The sequence below is a fragment of the Trachurus trachurus genome, assembly GCF_905171665.1.
Source record: "Trachurus trachurus genome assembly, chromosome: 14".
Classification (NCBI taxonomy): Eukaryota; Metazoa; Chordata; class Actinopteri; order Carangiformes; family Carangidae; genus Trachurus; species Trachurus trachurus.
The window spans coordinates 29,932,788-29,954,491 of record NC_139903.1 but is presented as its reverse complement, the minus strand read 5'-3'; the positions used below and the strand labels follow the sequence as shown (position 1 = coordinate 29,954,491).

The window sequence follows — 21,704 nt, the reverse complement described above, 5'->3', positions numbered from 1 at the left end:
CGGGCAAGAGCCTGTGTCACTTTCGGGCTGGGCGATAAGAAATAATATCCTGAAATAACTTTTCCTCGATAGAAATAGGCTACAAGACGTGGCCGATACAAAGTTGATGAGGTTTCATTCATCCATGTGTGTGTGTGTGTGTGTCTCGAGCGGACCCGTACGCGTCTGGGACAGGCTTTTATTTAATTATAATAATAATTATATAATAAAAATGTATTTAATTTAGAACAAACCTTATGCTCAGCAAAAATGGAAAATATATAGTCTAATATAATAAAATGGTTCTGTTGTTTGGCCACTGTTTAACTCATTGAGTGCCGCGCTCCTTTCCAAAGTTTTAGTCAAGTGTACCGGCAATTTAGACCATTTTTGACTTTTTATGTAGAGCCACAGTGTATTCTATATTATTGCCACCAACACATACTGTGGCTCAATTGAAAGGTTTAACTTAATGCTTCAAATGACCACAAACCGTTTGTTTCTACGTGCCTCCGTTCCTGAGAAAAGTCAAGCTAAACATGGCTGGGTTTCACCAAAATCCCTCCTTTTTTTCTAGAAAAGGAGATAGAGCGTCTTTTATGAAAGGTGCGCTGTTTGTGTCTGTCGCTCTTCTCACACTCGCATTTCTGGATCAAAGGGCTCGTATAAGATAAATATATACAACAATTGTTGTTCTATTCACAAAACCACCATCGGGGGCGGGGGGGGCGCCACTAAACAACAATAACAAAGACGCACCGTGCCGTGTCACAGCTTCTCGCCGCGGAGCGTGAGGGTCAGTCGGCCACCGCGGCTCGGGAAGACCGGTCTCGCCGGTGGTCGCGGTCCTTCTGCGGTACGGGTCGGTGACGGCGGTCTGCTTTGGTCCAGAGACCATCAGATTTTACCGCGGGGGGACTTTGGGGAGGACACGGTGTTGCTCCAGCTGAAGACCGGGCGGACTGTCGGCTGAGAGCTTCCTGTTTCTGCTCCGAGCAGCTCGAGCAGCTGGAGCAGCAGCGCGGGTGAGAGCAGAGCAGCTGCTGCATCTGCATGCAGAACTCGTTTGCAGAAGCCGAGTTATGATAAAAACTTCCAGATCATGAGCTGTCATGTGACTTTGATCGTCATCTATTTCAGTTCTCCTCGTCGTAGAGTCCCCAAATTTACATATAATGTGTATTAAAGTGTCTATTTTCATAATTTAAAAAAAAAGCAAAAAACGTAAAATTACGTTGTTGGCACTCAACGCATGGGAACGAAAAACGAGAAATTACGTGGTTGGCACTCAATGAGTTAAAATAGGTCTGATCGATTCAGAGCAGCATTCATTTACAAGTTTAATCAGCACCAGTTAAACTTCTTTTAAATAAACGTAAACATTCAATAACTGGGTCAGGTCGGACCACGGGCTTCTTTTTTTCTCTTCTTCCTCACAGGAGAAATGAGGTGTGCGCTGCCCTGCGCTGCGGTCACCTCGCTTCTCTCTGACGCGTCAGTGCTCTGTTTGTGATTTGTCTGCTGCCTTGAATCCTCCCTTTATACGTGCGCGTTCACAGATTCACAATAAGACAAACCAGGGTTGAGTTACCGAGTTGATAACCAGCGTAGTAATTGCTGTGACGACAGCTGGACACAATGTAACACATTAGCGACACATTAGCATCCTCTTTATCTCTGACCAATGGGTGTGTTTGTGGATACTTCACTCCGCATTGTCAGACAGAAGTCCTGCCCCCCACAGTAGGCTACTTCACACAGCTGTTTGCTTTCAACAGAAAAACCGGTTCCTACAGTAGCTCTCCTCACACTTTTCAGTTCATAGTCTAAGTGAAGAAATTTCGTCGTTTCATGTAATACATTTCACATGTAAGGGGAGCTGAACATAAAGCCTCCATTCAGAACTCCAAGACACATGTGCCAGACGCACAGAGGCATGCGTAAAACACAGATTGAGACCACTTCATGATGTTTAGTTTTTTTGTGTGTGTTCATTTTCGTTTCTTTTGGATTTTTGTGCGTAGGCTATTACTGAGCTGTTTTGGTCCATATTTGTAAACCCCCTTTCCCCTGGATTATATTTTCTAAAGTTGCAACAATATAGTAATAGGCCTATATATTGTTTTCGTTTCATTTCGTTAAGTAAAAATCAATCAATCCGTTTTCTTTGAAACTATGAGATAGAGCACCTAAAAACCAGAGCACCAGTTCACTGTAGCGATTTTCATACACACACCCAGTCTCGCTTTCAATAAAACACACTCGCATTCTATGCTACAATCAGTGTTTACATGATGTTTTTTTAATTCGGAATTAATTATTCTGAATTAAATAGTTCGGAATTAAAATATTCTCCTTCGAGTTTACATGGAAATAATAATTACGAATTGGGGTTTACATGGAAAACACATTAAATCGCCTTTATTTAATTCTGCTTAACGTCTGGGGGTCAGGAAGCGTTCTGATTGGACAGGGGGTACACGTGTTTACGTATTTATGTCTACCGGAAGAAAACAAACTCCATTCTCAGTGTGTGAAGTGAACAGAGCTGCAGCCGCGAGTCGCTCCGCTGCTCCTGAACTTAACAACAACTTAAGCAGAAAGTTTCTCCTCTTAACTGCCAGGATGGCCTTCCCTTCCCTGGGTGTGTGAGCCTGGCCGCCCCCGCCGCAGAAGGCGTAGCTCACTGATCGCCTTCCCCGCCTGGCCAGGCTCACACACCCTCACTGCCAGGATCGCCTTCCCCGGGTGTGTGAGCCTGGCCGCGCCGCTGCTCCGGCGGTGATCCTGGCAGTGAGCTTCGCCTTCCCCGCAGCAGCAGCGGCGGCGGCAGCCGGGCACCGGGGTCTGTGGAGCGGGTTCTTGAAGCCTGGTTGTCCCGACCAGCAATCGCTCTGGTCCCGACATGACTCACTCACAACACTGCGGCTGTAACGTTATGTTGTGTGTGTTGTAGCCTAGCCTACTTTTCACGGTTAAGTTATCACCGCGACACACAGAGCAAAAACAATCTAACACAAATTTTTAAAAAAAATGACAGTTGTTGTTGCTCTAGTTTTTTGTTTGGATAAGCTTCATATTTAAAAGCGCAATGTTCAGCTGTCAGAAATTAAAAGCAGCCTCCTCTTGTTATTGAAGCAACACTGTTGCTTCAGGCTGTGATAAAACAACCTGCTGCTCTTGGCTGAAATCAGCTCTTGAGGCTCCATTCTACGATTAAAGTAGCATCAACAAAGTAACAAACAAACAATTATTCTTCCATTCCTGCAGCCTTTTGTCTCAATGTTAACGATGGCAAAATGTCCAGATATTTTATTAGGCCTATGAAAATAAGTGAGTTAAAAAGAAGTGGGCTACGCATTTCTGATTTGATTTGGCTTTTCGTGTATTTGGTTAAACACATAGGCTATAAGTAACAGGAGAGACAGTGTGAGCGAGAGAGACGAGGAGAGAGAGAGAGGGGTCCGCTGGGTGAGCTAGATTAACTTTTAACGGGAGAGAGAGCGGCGCACCGCGCTGTCAAAGCTCGTCTCAGCCATAGGTCTCAGCAGATCGGATGTGTGCTTTCAAGGCAATATAGACACGAACGAGTCATTCACATAATTTCCAACTCTATGTATGTTAGTGTTATTTTTTTCTAAGTAGTGGCCCATCCAAAATGACTGTGGCCCGTCCAAAATTGAAATCCTGGCGCCTCGCCTGCTGTAATAGAATAAAAAACAACATTGATCTGATTGACCGGCGTAGTGGTCCCTCTCTCCACTCACTCTCTAGCTCTCTCGACCACAGCTGCAAATGAAGTAGCCTATGGCATATGAACAGCGCCACTCTCCATTGCAGCAACGTTGTGGTCAAACGTGGAATTACCCCAAAATCTTTTGAGCTGCATCTCAGTACGATGCTTCCACCTAGTGGCTACAATGTGACCTACAATTTCACGCAACGCGTGAATCACGCTTTCCGTGAGGGAAACGTCCAAATGAAACTAGTACCCACTGTAGCTGTGGCAATACGAGGGTTATTTATTTATACTACATTATATACTAAATTTGTCGCCAACAACGCCACCTTGGGTTAGGGCCCAAGGACCCGTACTAAAGGTCAACTATCACCTATCAAAGGACACTCAGGTTCGTTAACTCAGGGAGGGTAGGAGACGGAGTTCAATGATCACATACAAAATTTTATTTAAGATTGATGACAAGGTTTGCAATTGAAATTAAATAAACACAGGAGGCCCAAGAGAGGGGGGTTTACTGGCTGAGGCTTACCGGCCGGAGGAGGGGTCAAAAGGGGGAAAGTGAAGTCCAAAAGAAAAAGGGAGAGCACCCCACTCACACAGCAAAAACGTGATGTGCACACAAAATAAATCTTGAACAGGGGTCACACACACACACGGGGATCACCACCACCCAGGAGGACCACCACCACCACAGTCGGCCTTCAGCTCTAGGGGGGGAGAGGAAACAAAATTAAGAGGGCTCTGTTAAACAAAAACAAGCCAATCAATGATAAACTAATACAAATAAATTCCAAATGAAAACTAAATGAAGAAATTATACCATTAATCACATAACACATAACCAAAACAATATAACCAAACCTTGTTTACATCACACCCACACCACACTCACAAACACACACGCCGTCCAAGTGAGTGGCACACACCAACCGGCACCACGCGCAGTAGCAGCGGGAGCTGGGTCAGTAACAGGAAGGAAGTCGGTCAGTCGGCCGACAGGACCCCGAACTAAGCTGAAGCAGCAAGGAGGGCAGAAACATAGTAGCAGCAGACTGGCAGCGAAGCAGCGGTAGCATGTAGCCGTGGCTAAATATCCATGACGGATAGTGCTCTTCTTACTCAGCTTTAGCGTCCAAAAACCCCGGTTCAGTCCGGTCACTTAAAGGGATAGTTCAACATTTTGGCAAATTGGCCCATTGCCATAATCGCTATAGTCATAGCAGTAGGTTCGTTACCTTTAATTGTCGGTGTAAGCTATTTTTAGAACGGTGGAGCGGAGCGGCAGGCTGCTCAGAGCTATGCTATGGAGGCTAAGGGAATTTCTTGGTTTCCCTCATCAAACTCATCAAATACACAACCCAACAACTCAAAAACGCTGTCGTGGACAAGTTGTGACCTGCACATTAACCACGCTATGAGATAATAACGGAACGTTACGAGACGGAGCTGTTTTAGAGGTAAATTCATGCAAAACCGCTGATGTGCGTTGCGTTCAGGGACAGTTTTTCAGCAAGCAGACTCTGTATTTACCTCGAAAACGGCTTCGTTTCGTAACGTTCCATTATTATCTCATAGCGTGGTGAATGTGCAGGTCACACCTTGTCTACGAAAGCGTTTTGGAGTTTTGGGATTTTGTATTTGATGAGATTTTGTATTCGTTTCGTAACGTTCCATTATTATCTCATAGCGTGGTGAATGTGCAGGTCACACCTTGTCTACGAAAGCGTTTTGGAGTTTTGGGATTTTGTATTTGATGAGTCTGATGAGAGAAACCAAGAAATTCCATTAGCCTCCATAGCGTAGCTCTGAGCAGCCTGCCGCTCCACTCCACCGTTCTAAAAATAGGTTACACCGACAAATAAAGTTAACGAACCTACTACTATGACTATAGCGATTATGGCAATGGGCCAATTTGTCAAAATGTTGAACTATCCCTTTAACGTCTCCTCTAAAGAGGGAGAGGGGTGAAGAGGGTCGAGGTGGTGGGGGGGTAGGCCACCACGTGCCATACAACCGGCCGGCTGTTAGAGGAAGAGGAGCGAAAAGAAACTTAGCACCTGGCTTACAGCGATTAAAAACAGAAACTTCTCAGTGACTCACCTACGCGCCGGTCAGTGGCAGTTAACGACCCATTATGTCGCCTCGCCCGCGGCGGAGATGCCGGATCTATTAAGGAGTTACGGTTTGAGTTAAATTAAAACAACGCTCACAAATGTACACAAACAGCATGCTAAAGTGCGCCTACCTGTGCTCTGCTGCGAGCAGCGAATGCAACAACCTGTCAGTGGGCGGGCCGAAGAAGCAGGAAGCGAGAGGTCAGGAAGAGACGGCCTACTTTTATACTCTAGGCTTGAGCAACGATTGGCTACAAGCTAAAACGAGTGTCTTTCTGTACCGTCTGTACAGCAGAACCCTGTGTTCTATAACAGTGGTGCCTCATACCACTACATAGCCTACAGGTAATTATATTTCTATTTAAATTTGTAAGGAGTAACGAGGTGGCAAACGGCAATCTAACGGAGTAAAAGTATATTTTTTAACTTATAAATGTAGTAAAGTAAAAGTGAAAGTCCTGATTAAAAAAAAGAACTCCAGTAAAGTACAAATTCTCAAAAATAAACTACTTAAGTAGTGTAACTAAGTACATCTACTTTGTTACTATCCAACTCTGGACAAACCTAGCTGGCTTAGGTTGGTGCCAGCTCCCAATGTAATGGTGCGTTCACACCAAAAGCGTCGGGAGCGTCGCGACAGCCAGATGTCATTCATTTTCAATGGAGACTGGCTGTGAAGTTGTGTTGAGAGTGTCTGCTGCCCATGCTGCTGACGCCCCCCGACGCTTTTGGTATGAACGTACCAATGGCGCCGGAATGGGGGGGGCCAAGGGGCCATTGGCCCCCCCACTTTACGGCCCTGCCCTGCTCTACCGGTCGCTGATCACCATAGGCCGCTATCCCGGTTTCAATAATTCCCCTGGTCCCACCCACATCAAATGAAATAAACCAGTAAAACATAGAAGAATCTTTCTTTCATTTTAAATCAAATATAATGCTACTCTGCCTGTAGTGCAGCCCAGTAAATAGTCTCAATTCAAGTCTCTCCGGCCATATGGTGCCCACGTGAATGCACAGCTGAGCGGAGCTTCTCCAGCTTCCGTCGTCCTCCCTCCGCTTATTATTGTCCGAGCAGTGTCACCTTCACCTTCGTCACCTTCTCAGGCTTCATCCACAAACACTGTGGACCTAGTGCACCATCTCAGAAAGTGCAACTTCTGCTCTGCCGGTGAGCGAAGGGAAGTTTACTTTTTTTTATTTTATTTTTTTTATAAAAATGCGAGGAAAAGATGAATTAACCTGATTAGGATGTGTTAATAGCCTAGTTCAGATTTGGTGATATGCCTTTAATTATTATCAATTCCAGGTGTTTTACAGTTGTTACAGTTGTTTCACCTGGAGATTACGTAGCCTACACACCCACAGAGCCAGGTGATGAACCGGACTACAGCGGCGAGAGATTTATGACGTTACGTAATTCAATTATATATTTTTATTATTTTCAAAAATCACTCCAATCTCCCCGCAACAAACAAGTACACAAGCTAAACAATAAAAACAGCAACATCAAAACAAACAAAAACAGCAACAAAAGCACACAGCCGAAACAGGAAACAAACAAACAAACAAACAAACACAAGAAGAACAAAAACAAAACAAAACAAAACAACAACGACAAACACTACCCAGACATTTACAGAACTGTGTTAATATGTTTCGCAATGGGGCCCCAGACACAGTCAGTCTCCACGGGTGGTGTAACAGTACCCGGATTGCAGCGAAGCATTTCTAGGTGTATCCCTGAGACCATTTCCCTCAGCCACCTGGAAAAGCTAGGAGACGTTACGTAATTCAATAATCAATATTAACGAGGGCGAGTATGTGTCTGCTTATTTCCAGCATGTCACTGTCTGTTTACAGAATCAACATCTAGCTTATTCCTAAAGTTTGTGAAGTGTGGAGCGGTCGAGCGGACTTGCTGACAGATGTGCAGCTGACAGGCATTAAATCACTAGACCTGAGCCACCCTCGCGCACGTCCTGAAGATGGGACAAAGTCTCCTGGATATTATTTTTTCTTTTCCTTTATTCATTTCTAACTGGCTCGTTTTGCCAGTAAAAACCATAACTTGTGAGAAAAAGAAGAGACGCGCGAAAACAACAAAATGAAAACATTGTAGCCTAATAACTCATATGACCACAGCTGGCCCGAGTGGTCTATAACAGCTGTCCATATGAAGCGAGCACAGTCACGGACTGAGACAAAGTTATTCAGCTAAGCCTACATAAAGTCCAAACGTCTGTCTTAGCAGGCGTTGACCTTAAGCATTGTCCCTATTATTAAAACATGAATGACCAGAATAAGAGGTTTTTGCCGTGGTCCAGCCGAGAGACTGCTCGTGAGTCCGGCTATAATCAATCAGTCTTTGAGAACCTAGCAGTTTATAGACACTGCTCAAACGGGCTTTGAGAGGTGTTCACAACATTTTATTTGCTCAAACATGCAGCCAGACCAGCACAGCTTTTTTTTTTTTTGAGAAGTTAGGTAGGCATGATGGTCTGGGAAACACACCATAGAATTTAACAAATCTTCACTAACATTCTAACATTCAATAGATTTTGCAAACTATGATCATTATATTTTCTCATGTGGAGAAAAGGTGTCAGAGTTGTGCTCCAGTGTGAACAATGACACTCAGACACAAAGCTGCACTTGTCAAGTATGTCCCAACTGCTTTTAAATATCCCCACATGCTTGTCCACTTAATACATTCCTGCACAATGTAAACAAATGTACGTTCCATGTAGCAAAACGTCACCAAATTGTGTGTGACCAAGTGTGTAGAGATGGGGCAGGCCCTGAGTCTCTGTCTCTCTGACTAACTGAGGAACACTGCTTCATGTTTCATGGTGGATGAAGTTGATCCTGACTTTGTTTCCTCCTCCAGGGTGGACCATTGTGGACCTCAGAGACTGAGACCGGGTGTGTGGAAGTGTGAGTGTGTTTGATGTTTGATTCATGAGAACACAGCTGCACATGTTACACTAGATTTTGACATTTTCCAGACGCACAAAGTCTAATTTCTCCAGAGTTTCATTCAGGATTCAGCTTTTGTTTTTGTCAGTGTGGCTGGAAAGATGTTAGAATTCAATCCATTTAAAATCCACAAACAACAAACTGAACATATTGATCCAATCAAACTAATCAATACATGTTATTAAGAGTGGAGCCAACAGAAAGCCTAAACACAACAGGCTATAATTAATGTGACAAAGATGATGAAAAGGTGATTAAAGTGATCTGAGGTGGATTTACCTTCCAGTTCCTCCCTGAGTGGCAGACCTGGGGCCAGATGTGTGACACATCTGTACAAACAGCAGACACACTCAGTGTTGAACATATAAACTGGTGTTTGTATAAACAGAGTGTGTGGATGTTTTCTAGATCAGCTGCAGATGATAAGGTGGAAACAGACTGACAATCAGCTGACATGTTTGTTCTTTCACTCTCAATATTGATCTTTAAATCACCAATCAAAGACATATTGATGACATTAATGACCTTGGAATTGATCATATTATTATTATTATTATTATTATTATTATTATTATTATTATTATTATTATTATTATTATTATTATTATTATTATGTTTTATTAATAGTGCCATATAGTGAAAAGACATACAGTTACTACGGACAAACTACAAGGGTGCAACGTGGGTGACTAACAAATAACAATATCATACCAACAAGACTTCAAATAGGCAAACAGAGAAGAGACAAGAACAAAACAAGACACATATATATATATATGTATATACATATGATAATGGTAATAAAGTTAGTAAATTTCATAATAAAATGAAAGAAGAAAAGAAAAGAAGAAGGATATATATCATGAAGAAATAAATACAAATAGAATGTGAAAATGAAGAATCAAAGGTAGGTAAAGATTTAGGCTATTTTTCTCTTGTGAGAGTGTGTATGTGTGTGTGTGTGTGTGTGTGTGTGTGTGTGTGTGTGTGTGTGTGTACACATGTGTGAATGACTTCTTGTGTAAGATTGCAGAGAAAAGTACAGAGGGGATGAGAGTATGCGATGGAAGCATGAGATGGAGGTGGGGACAAGGGGGAGGAGACAGTTGAGAGACAGGAAGAAGCAAAATAGTCTCGTAAGGAAGGATAGGGGGTAACATTGTTTTAGATCCCCAGCATGCCCCGGGGGCCAAGACCTCCAGGGTGGGAGGAGGGCGGGACTGGAGGGGTATCAATTAATTAATCATTCTTTCTCTTTTCTTTTTCCCTTCCTTCCCTGATTTGGGTTTATTTTGTTTGTTTTATTCTTAAAATATTGGATTAGTTTGAATTATTCTTACCTCTCTCCATCACATTAATTATTGCGTACTTTGGGCTGCCACCAGACCCGAGGGAGGTGGCCAGTCCGTTGTAAGTCGGTTCCTTTTAGAGTGGAACCCACCCCTACGGGAGGGTTCCACTCAGGTTGGTCCGAAGGGCAGTTTTATGATTGGAGAGGGTTACGATCATGTTCATGTCTTGTCCAAAAACAGTCATATCCATCAATCTTCCCCCCAGTCCCCCAGCCTACCCATCCCTGGAGCCCCTCAGCTCCCGTGGGCAGCCGAGATGGTCCCCCACCTCTGGCATCGAGGGAGGTAACTAGGTGACTAAATAAATGCACGAATGGAGGGAGGGGGGGACAGGAAGGGAGGGCAGAACAGAGGGCGAAATAATTAGGCAAAAAAAACAAAAAACAAGGAGGAGTGAGAATGATGAGAATAGAGGGTGGGAGTGAAAATGAAAGTAGAGAGGGGAAAATTGATGCATGTACTGTAGTGTAGTGGGCTGTTGGCTCGTTGTACATACAAAAGAGAAAAAATAAATCAGATAAAAATTAATTAATGCAAAATAATAATAATAATAATAATAATAATAATAATAATAATAATAATAATAATGATAATAAAAAAAATAAAAAAAACATCAGATAGATAGATGAGCAAACACATAGTTTGAACATGTAACATTTGCAACTTGTCACATGGATGGTCGGCATATTACATGTTTCTTTGCCCTAACTGGCTTCACAACACACAAGGTGATTCTGGAAAAACAGTCATTCAAAGCTGGCTATCATGAATCACTTATTTAAAAAAAAAAAAAAGAAACTAGCAAATCACACATTCACTTATTTGTTTAGCTGGAATGAAAGTAAAATGTCAATCATGAGCTGTTCAACAACTAAAGATGTATTTTTGATAATGTTTTTTGTGTTTGTTTGAGCTTAGACACAGTTGAATTTCACTGTAGATTTAATATTTCTGCCAAAAGTGGCTATAAAACAAACACCTCCTGAGGTGAAATGGGAAAAAGGCACAAGTTCTTTGTAAATGCTCAGCCATTTTTCACTGGCCTTAATGGCTATCAAACTACTGTATGCAAATTGTAGGTTTACAGTACAAATTCAGTTCTGTGCTGCTGCGACGCTGGGTCTGTGGGTCTGGGTCTGGGTCTGTGGGTCTGTGGGTCTGTGGGGCTTCAACAGCAGAACTGACCCAGCTTAAAGTCAGGCGTTTAATAAGCACCATTTAAGCTTTTAATAAATAAATGTGCGCTCCGGCCACAGACTGTAGGCTCCGCTCTTTCCTTCGGTCAGTCGGAGTTCTCAACGGGCTGGACCGAGCAACATGACCGGGTGGTGTGCTTCGTTCAGGCCGAGTGCCGGGTGCTCGTACCGCGGCGAGTCGGAGCTTCACCACCCGCTCAGTCAGTCAGTCTCAGTCAGGGCAGGAGTCCGTTTCACAAAGCAGGTTTAGTGAAAAATGAGTCTGTTAACCCTGAAATGAGGCAAACTCTGGGATTCCTATCTCGGAGTAGGCTAGATCAACTCAGAGTTCAGGATTAGACTCAATTTGTTGAACCTGCTTTGTGAAACGGATGAAGCAGTTAAACTGGAAACTGCTCAAACGGGCGATCGTGGGCTATGAGGTAGGAATAAAAAATAGGAATAAAAATAGACCCACCATGAGAATTTACGGTAACTATTCTCTTGATCAGCGTGGTGAAAGCCAATCTCGTTGTTGTTGTTGTCACCGTGGCAAAGTGTCGTGTGTGTACGGGGGGAGGGAGCTGCGGGGGGAACGGGGGTGACACATCCAGCAGGAGGAGAAACTATCCTGCGTTTAAATAACATGTCGAAAATATCTGCTTGACAACTCATGGAGCTGGAAGCAGCCCTAAATAAGTAACTACACTTTAACAACAAGCCCAAAAACCCGCAACCCACGACTACCAATATTTATAAGCGACTTCACAGAAAAACAAGCCCAAAGTCACGTATAATAAGCGGACTTGGCAACCCGCTCCCTCAGTATTTTGGCGGCTATGTTGTTCTGCTGGGTATTCGCGAATACCCGGAAGATGTCGTAGTATGGTCCCGCCCACAACTCAGTGGAATATGATTGGCTAAGACACCTGTCAATCTCAAATTCATGCCCACATTGACTTGCATTACATGGGCCTTCAGTCACAGCCACTGAAGGCCCTGCAGGGGGAGTTGATGATTTACTGCCCAGATATCGTTGGAAGAAAAATTGTGATTGGTCCATTTCCCGTTCCATTATATTAACCCATTGTTTCCCAAGAAATATTAGTCCAACTTTATAACAATGATCTAATATTACTTGTGTGTTGCTCACTGTATAAAATTAATAAATTTAATTAAATTAAAATTAAAAATAAAATAAGTATATAGTAGCACAAAAATTATTTCTATATTTATTTCTTAGGCCTTCACTGAATACCTTGAAGGCCCAGAGGGTTCCCCTCTGGAAAATATGTTTTTACAGATTTGGGTCCAGAAGTCGGGATTGGGGGTGAGCTGTAAATCCTGTTCCCATTTATTTGATGGAAGGGACATTGTCTGGTCGTATGTTGATAGTATTTTGTAAATTTTGGAGAGTAGTTTTTTCCTTGTTGTAATTTCTATAAGGCTTGATATTAATGGGGTGAGGTCAAGGGAGGGTGGGTTGATTTTAACTTGAATAGCAGATTTGATTTGCATAAATTCCAGGAAATGGTTTTCCCCAATGCCAAAATTCTGGACCAAAAAAGAAAAAGTGGACCAAGTGTTATTGTGAAGTAAGTGTTGGAGATGTGTTATGCCTTTACTGATCCATGATGAAAGGTATAGTGGCTTTTTATTAATTAAAAAGTCAGGATTATTCCAGATCGGAGAGTGCTTGGTAGGTGAAATTGTGGTGCCAGAGATTTGGTGGATCTTCCACCAGGCTGTCAGAGTTGTGGCTATGGTTGGAATTTTGAAGCAGGGGTGGTGTGTGATGGAGTGACTTATGAATGGTAGATCTGATATACTGATTTCTTTGCATAATGTTTGTTCGATGTCTATCCAGGAATTGTCCGTGTCAGTGGGGTGCATCCATTTATGAATATATTGTAATTGATGGGCTAAGAAATAATAGAGAAAATTTGGTGCTTCCAGGCCTCCCTGAGACTTGGATTTCTGTAGAGTAGCTAATTTGATTCTGGGTGTTTTATTTTTCCAGTAGTATTTTGAGATAGCAGAGTCTAGGGATTTGAACCAGGAGGATGGGGGCATAATGGGGATCATTGAGAAAAGGTAATTAATCATGGGTAGTATAGTCATTTTGATTGTAGAGATTCTGCCTATGAGGGATATTGGTAGGTTCATCCAGCGCTGTAAGCTGTGTTCTATTTTTTTGAGAAGTGGGTTAAAGTTGAGATTAACCAACTCTGACAGCCTGGCGGAGATGTTGATTCCTAAGTATGTGATAAAACCAGTGCTAATTGTGAGTGGAGGGGTTATTATTTTTAATTCCAAAGGTGTTCTTTCCATGACAACACAAACTAAATCAGTGCTGACCTTTCAGAGCTTCAGTAATGATGATGTAGACATGATGCTTTCCAGCTGATGGATTCATTAAAGTCACTAGAAACAGCCACATGCTGAGTGGTTGTGATGCAGCTGCTCTGAGGTCAGTAGAAACTTTGTGGATGTGGCTCCATGGTAACACTGCTCTTGTTTTTTGCTGCTTTTCACTAACAGGTGGACAGATGCTGAAGCACACACAAGTATTGATATGTAGAGGGTGTACACATCATTTCTTTGTGCATCTGATCCCTGGTCAGTGAAAAGCAGCTTCAAACCAGTCAGTGGAGCCTCAGTCCTCTGACTGGAGATTCATCAACACTGAGTTGAGCTTTTTGGAGCTTTTGGACCAAACCATCCAGACTGTTGTGAAGCTTGTTTGACATTTGATGTCAGAGGTGTGAACTTTGTGCTGAGTGTGAGCTCTTTGATGGAGCTGATGACAGTTTTAGAAAGCAGATGGTTCAGAGCTTCTTTGTGCTGCAGTGGAAGATGATGATCCAGTTTCATTAGTGAAGCTTGATTGACTCCATGGGCCCTAGTTTCCTAGACCGGGCGAAGTCTAAGTTCAGCGCAGCTTCGCCACGTCAACTAGGCGTGTCCAGGTCCATTTCGCAAGTTTGCTGGGCCGCGCAGTCCGACTTACGCCAGCGCAAGCCCGCCCCTCGTCCCTCCTACCGGCGCAAACGGCAAAGGGGGAGGAGACAGGGCGGGAGGGAGACAGGAGGAGGAGAAGTGGGATTAACACAGCCGATTCGGATCTTCACCAATCAAATGAGCTCCTCTCCTCACCTTTAACTGCGCGGCGGGTGATGCGCACTGCAAGTTTGTCATTTTATACTTTGACATGGACGGAGGAGACAGCGACGCCAGAGGCCGAACCTCTCCCCGGAGGAAACAGCTGTTTTGGTCCGGAGGTCCGAGCTCAGAGTGACCGAATAATGAGTTTACTAACATCCTTAATCAGGTTTGATCTGATACACTGAGAACCGGTGCCCAGTGTAAGAAACAACAACTAATAAACTAATAAAGAAACTCACATTTATTCATTTCAATTTATTATTCCCTGTGTAAGACAGATGAGAGGTGTACACTAATCACAACATTAACAAACACCATGCGGGATGAAATCTCTCTCTCTCTCTCTCTCTCTCTCTCTCTCTCTCTCTCTCTGTCCTCCTCTCTTTTTTCTCTGTGATGAGAGATGCTGAGTATAGGCTATACTGACTATCTGATACCGAGGCTGTGGTGGGCTAAGAGAGATGATGATTTGTGTTTTGTTTTTCATTACGGCCGCGTGACGAAGCAGTCACCCTCTAATAAATGAATAAGTAAATAAATAAATAAAGGGGATCATCACAAGGGCATAGTGCGTAGTCTCAACACGGCAGCGACATGCAGTCATCCACCCTCAGTCCTGCTCTTTGGACATCCACAGCTGCTTTTCAGTGCCAGTTCGTCCCTGCTGTGTTAATTCAGGTGGAGTTTCCTTTACGCGCCGACAGCCTTTGATCTCTGCTTTGATCTGACGTCAGATGTGACGGGACAATCTATATAGATATAAATTCACGTGTTGATTCCATTAGTTGCATTAAATCGTGGTTATTGTGGATATTTATTGCATTGAAATGTGCCTGGAACTGTGGAGATCTGCCTGTGAGGTCTTGGTGACGTGTGTGCACTGCAGGTCAGTCAGCCAAACTTCCACTGCACCTGCTGCGCTCCGCCCTGCGCTGAGACTAGACCTGGTTTGAGGTGGCGAGCTTTCAGCGCAACCTCGGCGGGACATTTTCCCACGAAACTTCCACTGCACCAAGCTGAATCTGTGACGCCTCCCCCTGCTGCGCGGCCACGTCTATCTCAGCGCAGCGCGATCTGCCAATCTTCCAATCTGACTTTGCGCTAGGCTGCGCTGGTCGAAACTTGCATTAGACCAGCTGCGTTACCTTGCGCCACCTGCGCTGCGCCAGCAAACTAGGGCCCCATGTGTTTATTGGTGTGGATCTCCATCAGCCTCATCCTCAGGTCCACACCAGAAGAAAAGCACAACATTGTTGACGTCTTGACTCTCATCTTCACTAACTGTTGATGTTGTTACAACTGGATTGTTGGATTTTCATTGAAATGTAGTGGAACTTTATTCACAGTATAAAATCCTATCAAATGTCAGTTTGAATGTTTGACTTTGATGAATTGTCAGTGAAGTTGTTGATAAATGAACAGATGATAAACTGCAGCTGTGTTGTGTCTTGTTCTCTCCATCAGACGCCTGTGAACTGGAACTGGACATGAACACAGTGAACACACACCTCAAACTGTCTGACAACAACAGGAAGGTGACATGTGTGACAGAGGATCAGTCATATCCTGATCATCCAGACAGATTTGATGTCTGTCCTCAGCTGCTGTGTAGAACTGGTCTGACTGGTCGCTGTTACTGGGAGGTCGAGTGGAGAGGACTGGTTTATATATCAGTGAGTTACAGAGGAATCAGAAGGAAAGGAGGCAGTACAGACTGTTCGTTTGGAGGAAATGATCAGTCCTGGAGTCTGAGGTGCTCTGATTATGATGGTTGTTACTCTGTCCGTCACAACAACAGACAAACATACATCTCCTCCTCCTGTGTCTCTAACAGAGCAGCAGTGTATGTGGACTGTCCTGCTGGCACTCTGTCCTTCTACAGTGTCTCCTCTGACTCACTGATCCACCTCCACACCTTCAACACCACATTCACTGAACCTCTGTATCCTGGGTTCTGGATCTGGTCTGGTTCCTCAGTGTCTCTGTGTCCTCTGTAGGTCTCACTGTCTCTCCTGAGGACAGAAACTCTGCTGACTCCAGGTCAGCTGCTGAAGTCAAAGTTGACTCTGGTCACCATCACACACACTCTGTACTGTGAAGCAGATGTGTCTCAGACTCACACACTAAATATTGATCAGTCTGATAACATCACTGTCATCATCAATATTTGAACACAACCCATTTTAGTGCTGATTGATTGATTGTTGTAATGCAACCACTGGACCAAATCCACTGTTTTCAATCTGATGCTAAATCTGAAAAGACAAATCTCTGAATCTCTGCTTATTGGGGTTTGATTCTTTTATTACTGAGTTTATGGAGACTGAGGGATCTCACATTATATGGCAAAGTGAAGTTATGGACACTGATGTAAGGAGGCTGACTGTAATTGTTTAGTTTGTATATCACTCATCGTTCTTTTGTGCCTGCATTGTATGTTTGAGATGATCTTTCACACGTGTCAATCTAGATTGCTATGTCTTTAATGGGAATGTCTTGATTATTTCAATAAAAAATACATGAAAGGATGTAACTTCTCCTTTTTGGACCAACATTGATGTGAATCTGGACTTCATGTAAAAGTCATAAGTGTTGTGTTTTTGTACAGTGTATAAAAGACAAAAAAGGTTTGTTTGAAATTTTACCCCCCCCCCCCCCCCCAATATTGACCATCTTGTCACATAGCCTACCACATAATAAAAGTCATAAAATAATCCTATTCAACTGAGCTCATGAGCACATGGAGGAAAGAAGCTGCATCATGTTTGGAAGGATTAGTCTGGTAGATGAACTCGTCAGCTGAGATACTTTTACAGATGAAATCACTCCCAACTGTTTGTCACCATGTTGGACAGTTAATGCTGCACACTGACTCTTCTCCACAGTCACAGCAGTTTCTGAGGATCAGTGAGATGGAAGATGGAGATGGAGTGTTGTTGTTTTTTAACTGCAGATCAGGTCAAAGTTGACCGTTCTGTTCATCTGAGTTGAATCTTTCTCTCTGGTTGAGGTAAGTTGAGAGTTGATGAGAGCAGAGACACAGACTCTGGTCTGTTCTTCATCACTGACACGGTGTGTGGTGGAAACATGTCAACATGCTCTCCTCCACCTGAGATCAGGCCAAAGTACACCGTTGTGTTGATGCAGCTGCAGAAACACACATTCTACCCTGGTCTTCATCACTGGCACAGTGGATGATGAAAACTGGTGACAATGTGCTCCTCTACACAAAATGGACCATCTGATCATTGGAGTGCAGATGTTTCTGATGTGTTATTTATCACTGAAACAGTGTGTGATGAAAATGCTCCAAAATGTGTGTATCTGCTGAAAGCACCACTGTGTAGTGATGAGTGCAGAAACACAAAAGAGCATCAGAGCAGAGACTGTTTGCTGGACCCACTGGTGTTAGAGCACCCTCTACTGGTGTAAAGAGGTAATGCTTTCTGCAAAACTGTCTTTATAAAGGTTCATTAAAATGAAAAAGAGGGGGTGTCTGTTAACATAATAAACTATATGTGGCTATTCCAGACCCACTACACACCACTGTGTAGTGATGAGTGCAGAAACACAGACTCTGAAGCGTACAGTGACGTACGGTGAAGACACGTCAGGATGTGAGTGTCTGCATGAGGTGGAATCAAAAGCAACCATCCTGTGCTGCTGAGGGCAGACTGGAGGATTCTGTGCTGTTGTGAGGTGTAAAGTGAAAACATGTCAGAATATGTTTCTCTGTGCAAGATGAGCTCAGAAACAACCAGCCTGAGGTCAGCTACAGTCAGAGACCTCAGCTGGAACAAGTTGCACATCAACACCTTTATATTTTCTACAGGACAGGCAGCAACATTCAACTTGTATTTTTTCCACTCAGACATTTGATCTTCTAGTTAGTTCAAATACTCTGTAACATCCTCCTTATCATTGTTGCAATTGTAACCTTCAAGAATGTACAGAGTACACAGGGGCTTCAATGAAGAGGCCACAACAGTCTGTGTGGATGACACATGCCATTTATTTGATCAAAACTAAAACTCTAAGAACACAGGCAAGAAGAGACAAGAGGACAGAGTCATACTACAGCTGGGACACCAACCACTCATTGCTAGGACACTGGGAGTATACTAAGTATTCAAAAGAAATATAAACCCAACACACTTCAAATAAAACACCACATTAATAACGATGTGCAACCACAAACCATATCACCATCTAAAGTGAACTCCCAGCATCAACCACCGGTGAATGGAGGAGCTCGCCAGCCACAGCACTAGAGACAAAAGGAGACAGAGTGTTAAAACAATTTAACTCCTATATCAAACAGTAAAAACAATTAAATCAATAAAACTAAATATAATACTAAAATAAAATAAAAGGCAGTCAGTGCTTTGCATAAAAACAGACAAAAAGCACTGTTACTTTACTTTTTGGACACAAGAGGTTTAAATGTTGTATGTTTTACAAACCTCTGTGCTGGCAGTCAAACCTAAAAGCAAAATTTAACAGAACCACAATTAAAATCATTAAAATAAAAATACTGTCCATACCCTAACAATGAAAAGGCTAACATGAGTATAAAACAATGTTAAAAGTCACAGCCCTGTTGTTCACAAAGGATCAGTAGAGTGGCTGCTGCAGTCACACCTGCTGCCAATCAGTCCCTCCTCCAATTCCTCTCACTTGATTGGTCTCTGCTGTTTGGGACTTAGTGACGTCCTGCTACATGTTTTCTGACCTTCATGTATCAGGTTTCATCTGTGAGCAGCTCCGTCACAGAGTCCTGCTCACCTGGCCACGCCCACAGTAACCACTCACCTGACACTTCCGTGAGGCGCGCGCAGTGACAGAGACGGAGGCGAGAGGAGCAGCAGAGAAACTTCCAGGTAACAAGTGTAACTTTGTGTTGGCTTAAAGCTTGTTGTGGATGTGTGGAAGTTCAGAGAAACAAAGAAGCTCTTGTCAAAGTGTTTTGATATCAGCTGTCGTCACTTTCTACTGATGACGTAGTTGAGTTTGATTGATAGACACACACTCGCTTCCTGCGCAATGAAAACAACAAGTGTTGTCCACATATTTCCTGTTGAACGAGTTGTTGAGCGAGCTCCAACACGTCAGGCTGTAAAGTGTCAGTTAAACAGTAGAGGGCGCTGCAGAGTAATGAATTCATTAACAGATTTAGACCTGATGTGTCCCCTTTATGCACCTTCTGCAAAAAAGAGGTTGTGTCCTTCTCTAATTAGTTTTATGGATGTCCCTATGCTACTTGTTTTTGGACTCAAATGTCTTTATTGATTTGGGAATCTCATAAAGTTTTGATCACTATTACTGAAAGTATGGTCTCATTCTTAAATGTTGAATGTAAAAATAAGGAAGTTAATAACGTAATAAAATTACTGTGTCTGCTGGGTAAATTTCACATACACAAAGCCAGATTTCTCCAGGCTATGCCAAATGAAACTTTATTTTATGTGGAAGTTCAATCTTTTTATGTCTTTTTCTGTAAAATTATGTAAAAACAAGAAAGCTTTGAAGACATCCAGTCTTATGGAAAATATGATGGTCCATATTACAAAATCTCTGTTTTTTTCGTTTGTTTTTGTTTTTTTCAATTTTTGCATATTTATTTTCTGGCTCTTTATTGTTCATAATTATCCTTACGCATCTGGATACATTGTATTTTTATCAGATTTTTCTGATTTATTTATTTATTATTTCATTTATTTATTTTTGTCAATCTCTGCTGTATGTATTACACACTCTCTGTACTTTAGTGTTGTTTCATGACAGTAGCCTATGATGTCATTTATGTATAATGTTTCAAATATGATAATAAAGTTTGTTGAAAAGAAAAAGTCTGTAGAGGTTCAGTGATGTCAGACTGCTGGGCTCATGTTGTTGTTGTTGGTTTTTTTTGGCTCATGTTGTTGTTGACACATGTGTTTCAAATAGTGTGATGTGATGTTGCAGTTGTTTAGTCCAATCAGGTGATGTGTTGAGGTTGACAGAGAAATGTTCCTGTCATGGTTGGACTCAGTAACAGGACAGAGACTGAGGTCAATTTGCATGTTGGTGGGAAAAGCTTGGAGGAAGAGGAGGAGGCTGGGAGGAAGAGTTTTACTGACAAACTACTTGTAATATTCAAATGGACAGAGAACTCTTCTTTTTCTGTCTGCTACATTATATCCCAGTGTGTTGCTGTTGCAAAGATGTGTGTCCAAATCTAAATGTCTGCTCTGACAGTATCTTTGTGTTTGTTTTTGACAGTGGGACAGCCCTGAGCTCCAAGAAACAGGAAGCACCAGCACCATCCTGGAGACTGACCCTGAGGAAAACCTGACTCAACTGGTGATGTTCAACTTTGATCTGATATTTTCTGTCACTTCAAATAGTTTATGTATAAAACAGCTTTAATTCATATTTCTAAATATTGGAAAAATGACTTAGTATCAAAGTTGTGGTTGTTGTGATGTCTGGAATAGATCAACGTGTCCAGCTCAGTGTATTAGTGACATATTAGTGACAGTGATCAGAAGTAATGTTCGTCCTGTTGTGATGAGTCCTGTTGTTGTGTTTGTGTGAAGGTGGGGGCTCTGCTATGAATCAGTGTGAGGACAGAGAGGAGGGAGCCCCTCCCTCTAAAACCACTCTGTGGGGGGAACATGAGAGCCAGAGCAAAGCTCAGAGGTGAGATGAGGATCTCTAACTGTCCATGACTCTTCTCCATGTCAGAGCTCAGCACTCGCATCACTGCACCATCATTATTCACACTCACTGTCACATCAACGACTCAACAACAACTTAGAAATGATAATACTAAAGTATGAAGTGTCTAAGTGAAGGAACAACCAACCACTGATTCATCAACTGATCAACTAAGATGAGGTCAGATCTGCTCAAAATGAATCTTTATTCTGGTCAAACTACAACATTTCATTCATCACTTGTTACATATCAGGATGCAGCAGCAGAGATCAGACTCTCCTGAACCCAGCTGTGTGTCCATGAAGAGTGACCGGTCTATGGTTGAGCCTATTGTCTTTAAAGAAGGACAAGCTGCTGATGGAAGGTAAGAATTTAAAGGGATAGTTCACCCAAAATTCAAATTTCACTCATTATCTACTCACCCTCATGTCGACTAAGGGCTGGGAGAATTTTCAGAGTCCTCCGTGCCTTCTCTGAGTTTCGGGGGGTCCAGCAGTAGGGG

General features: G+C 42.9%; 1 protein-coding gene across 1 annotated transcript in view; it reads left to right on the top strand.

Moving 5' to 3' along the window:
• The window catches only part of LOC310997446 (uncharacterized protein), a 136,888-nt gene that overhangs the window by 9,434 nt on the left and 105,750 nt on the right, over window positions 1-21,704 (top strand). The gene's annotated exons all lie outside the window — the stretch shown is intronic.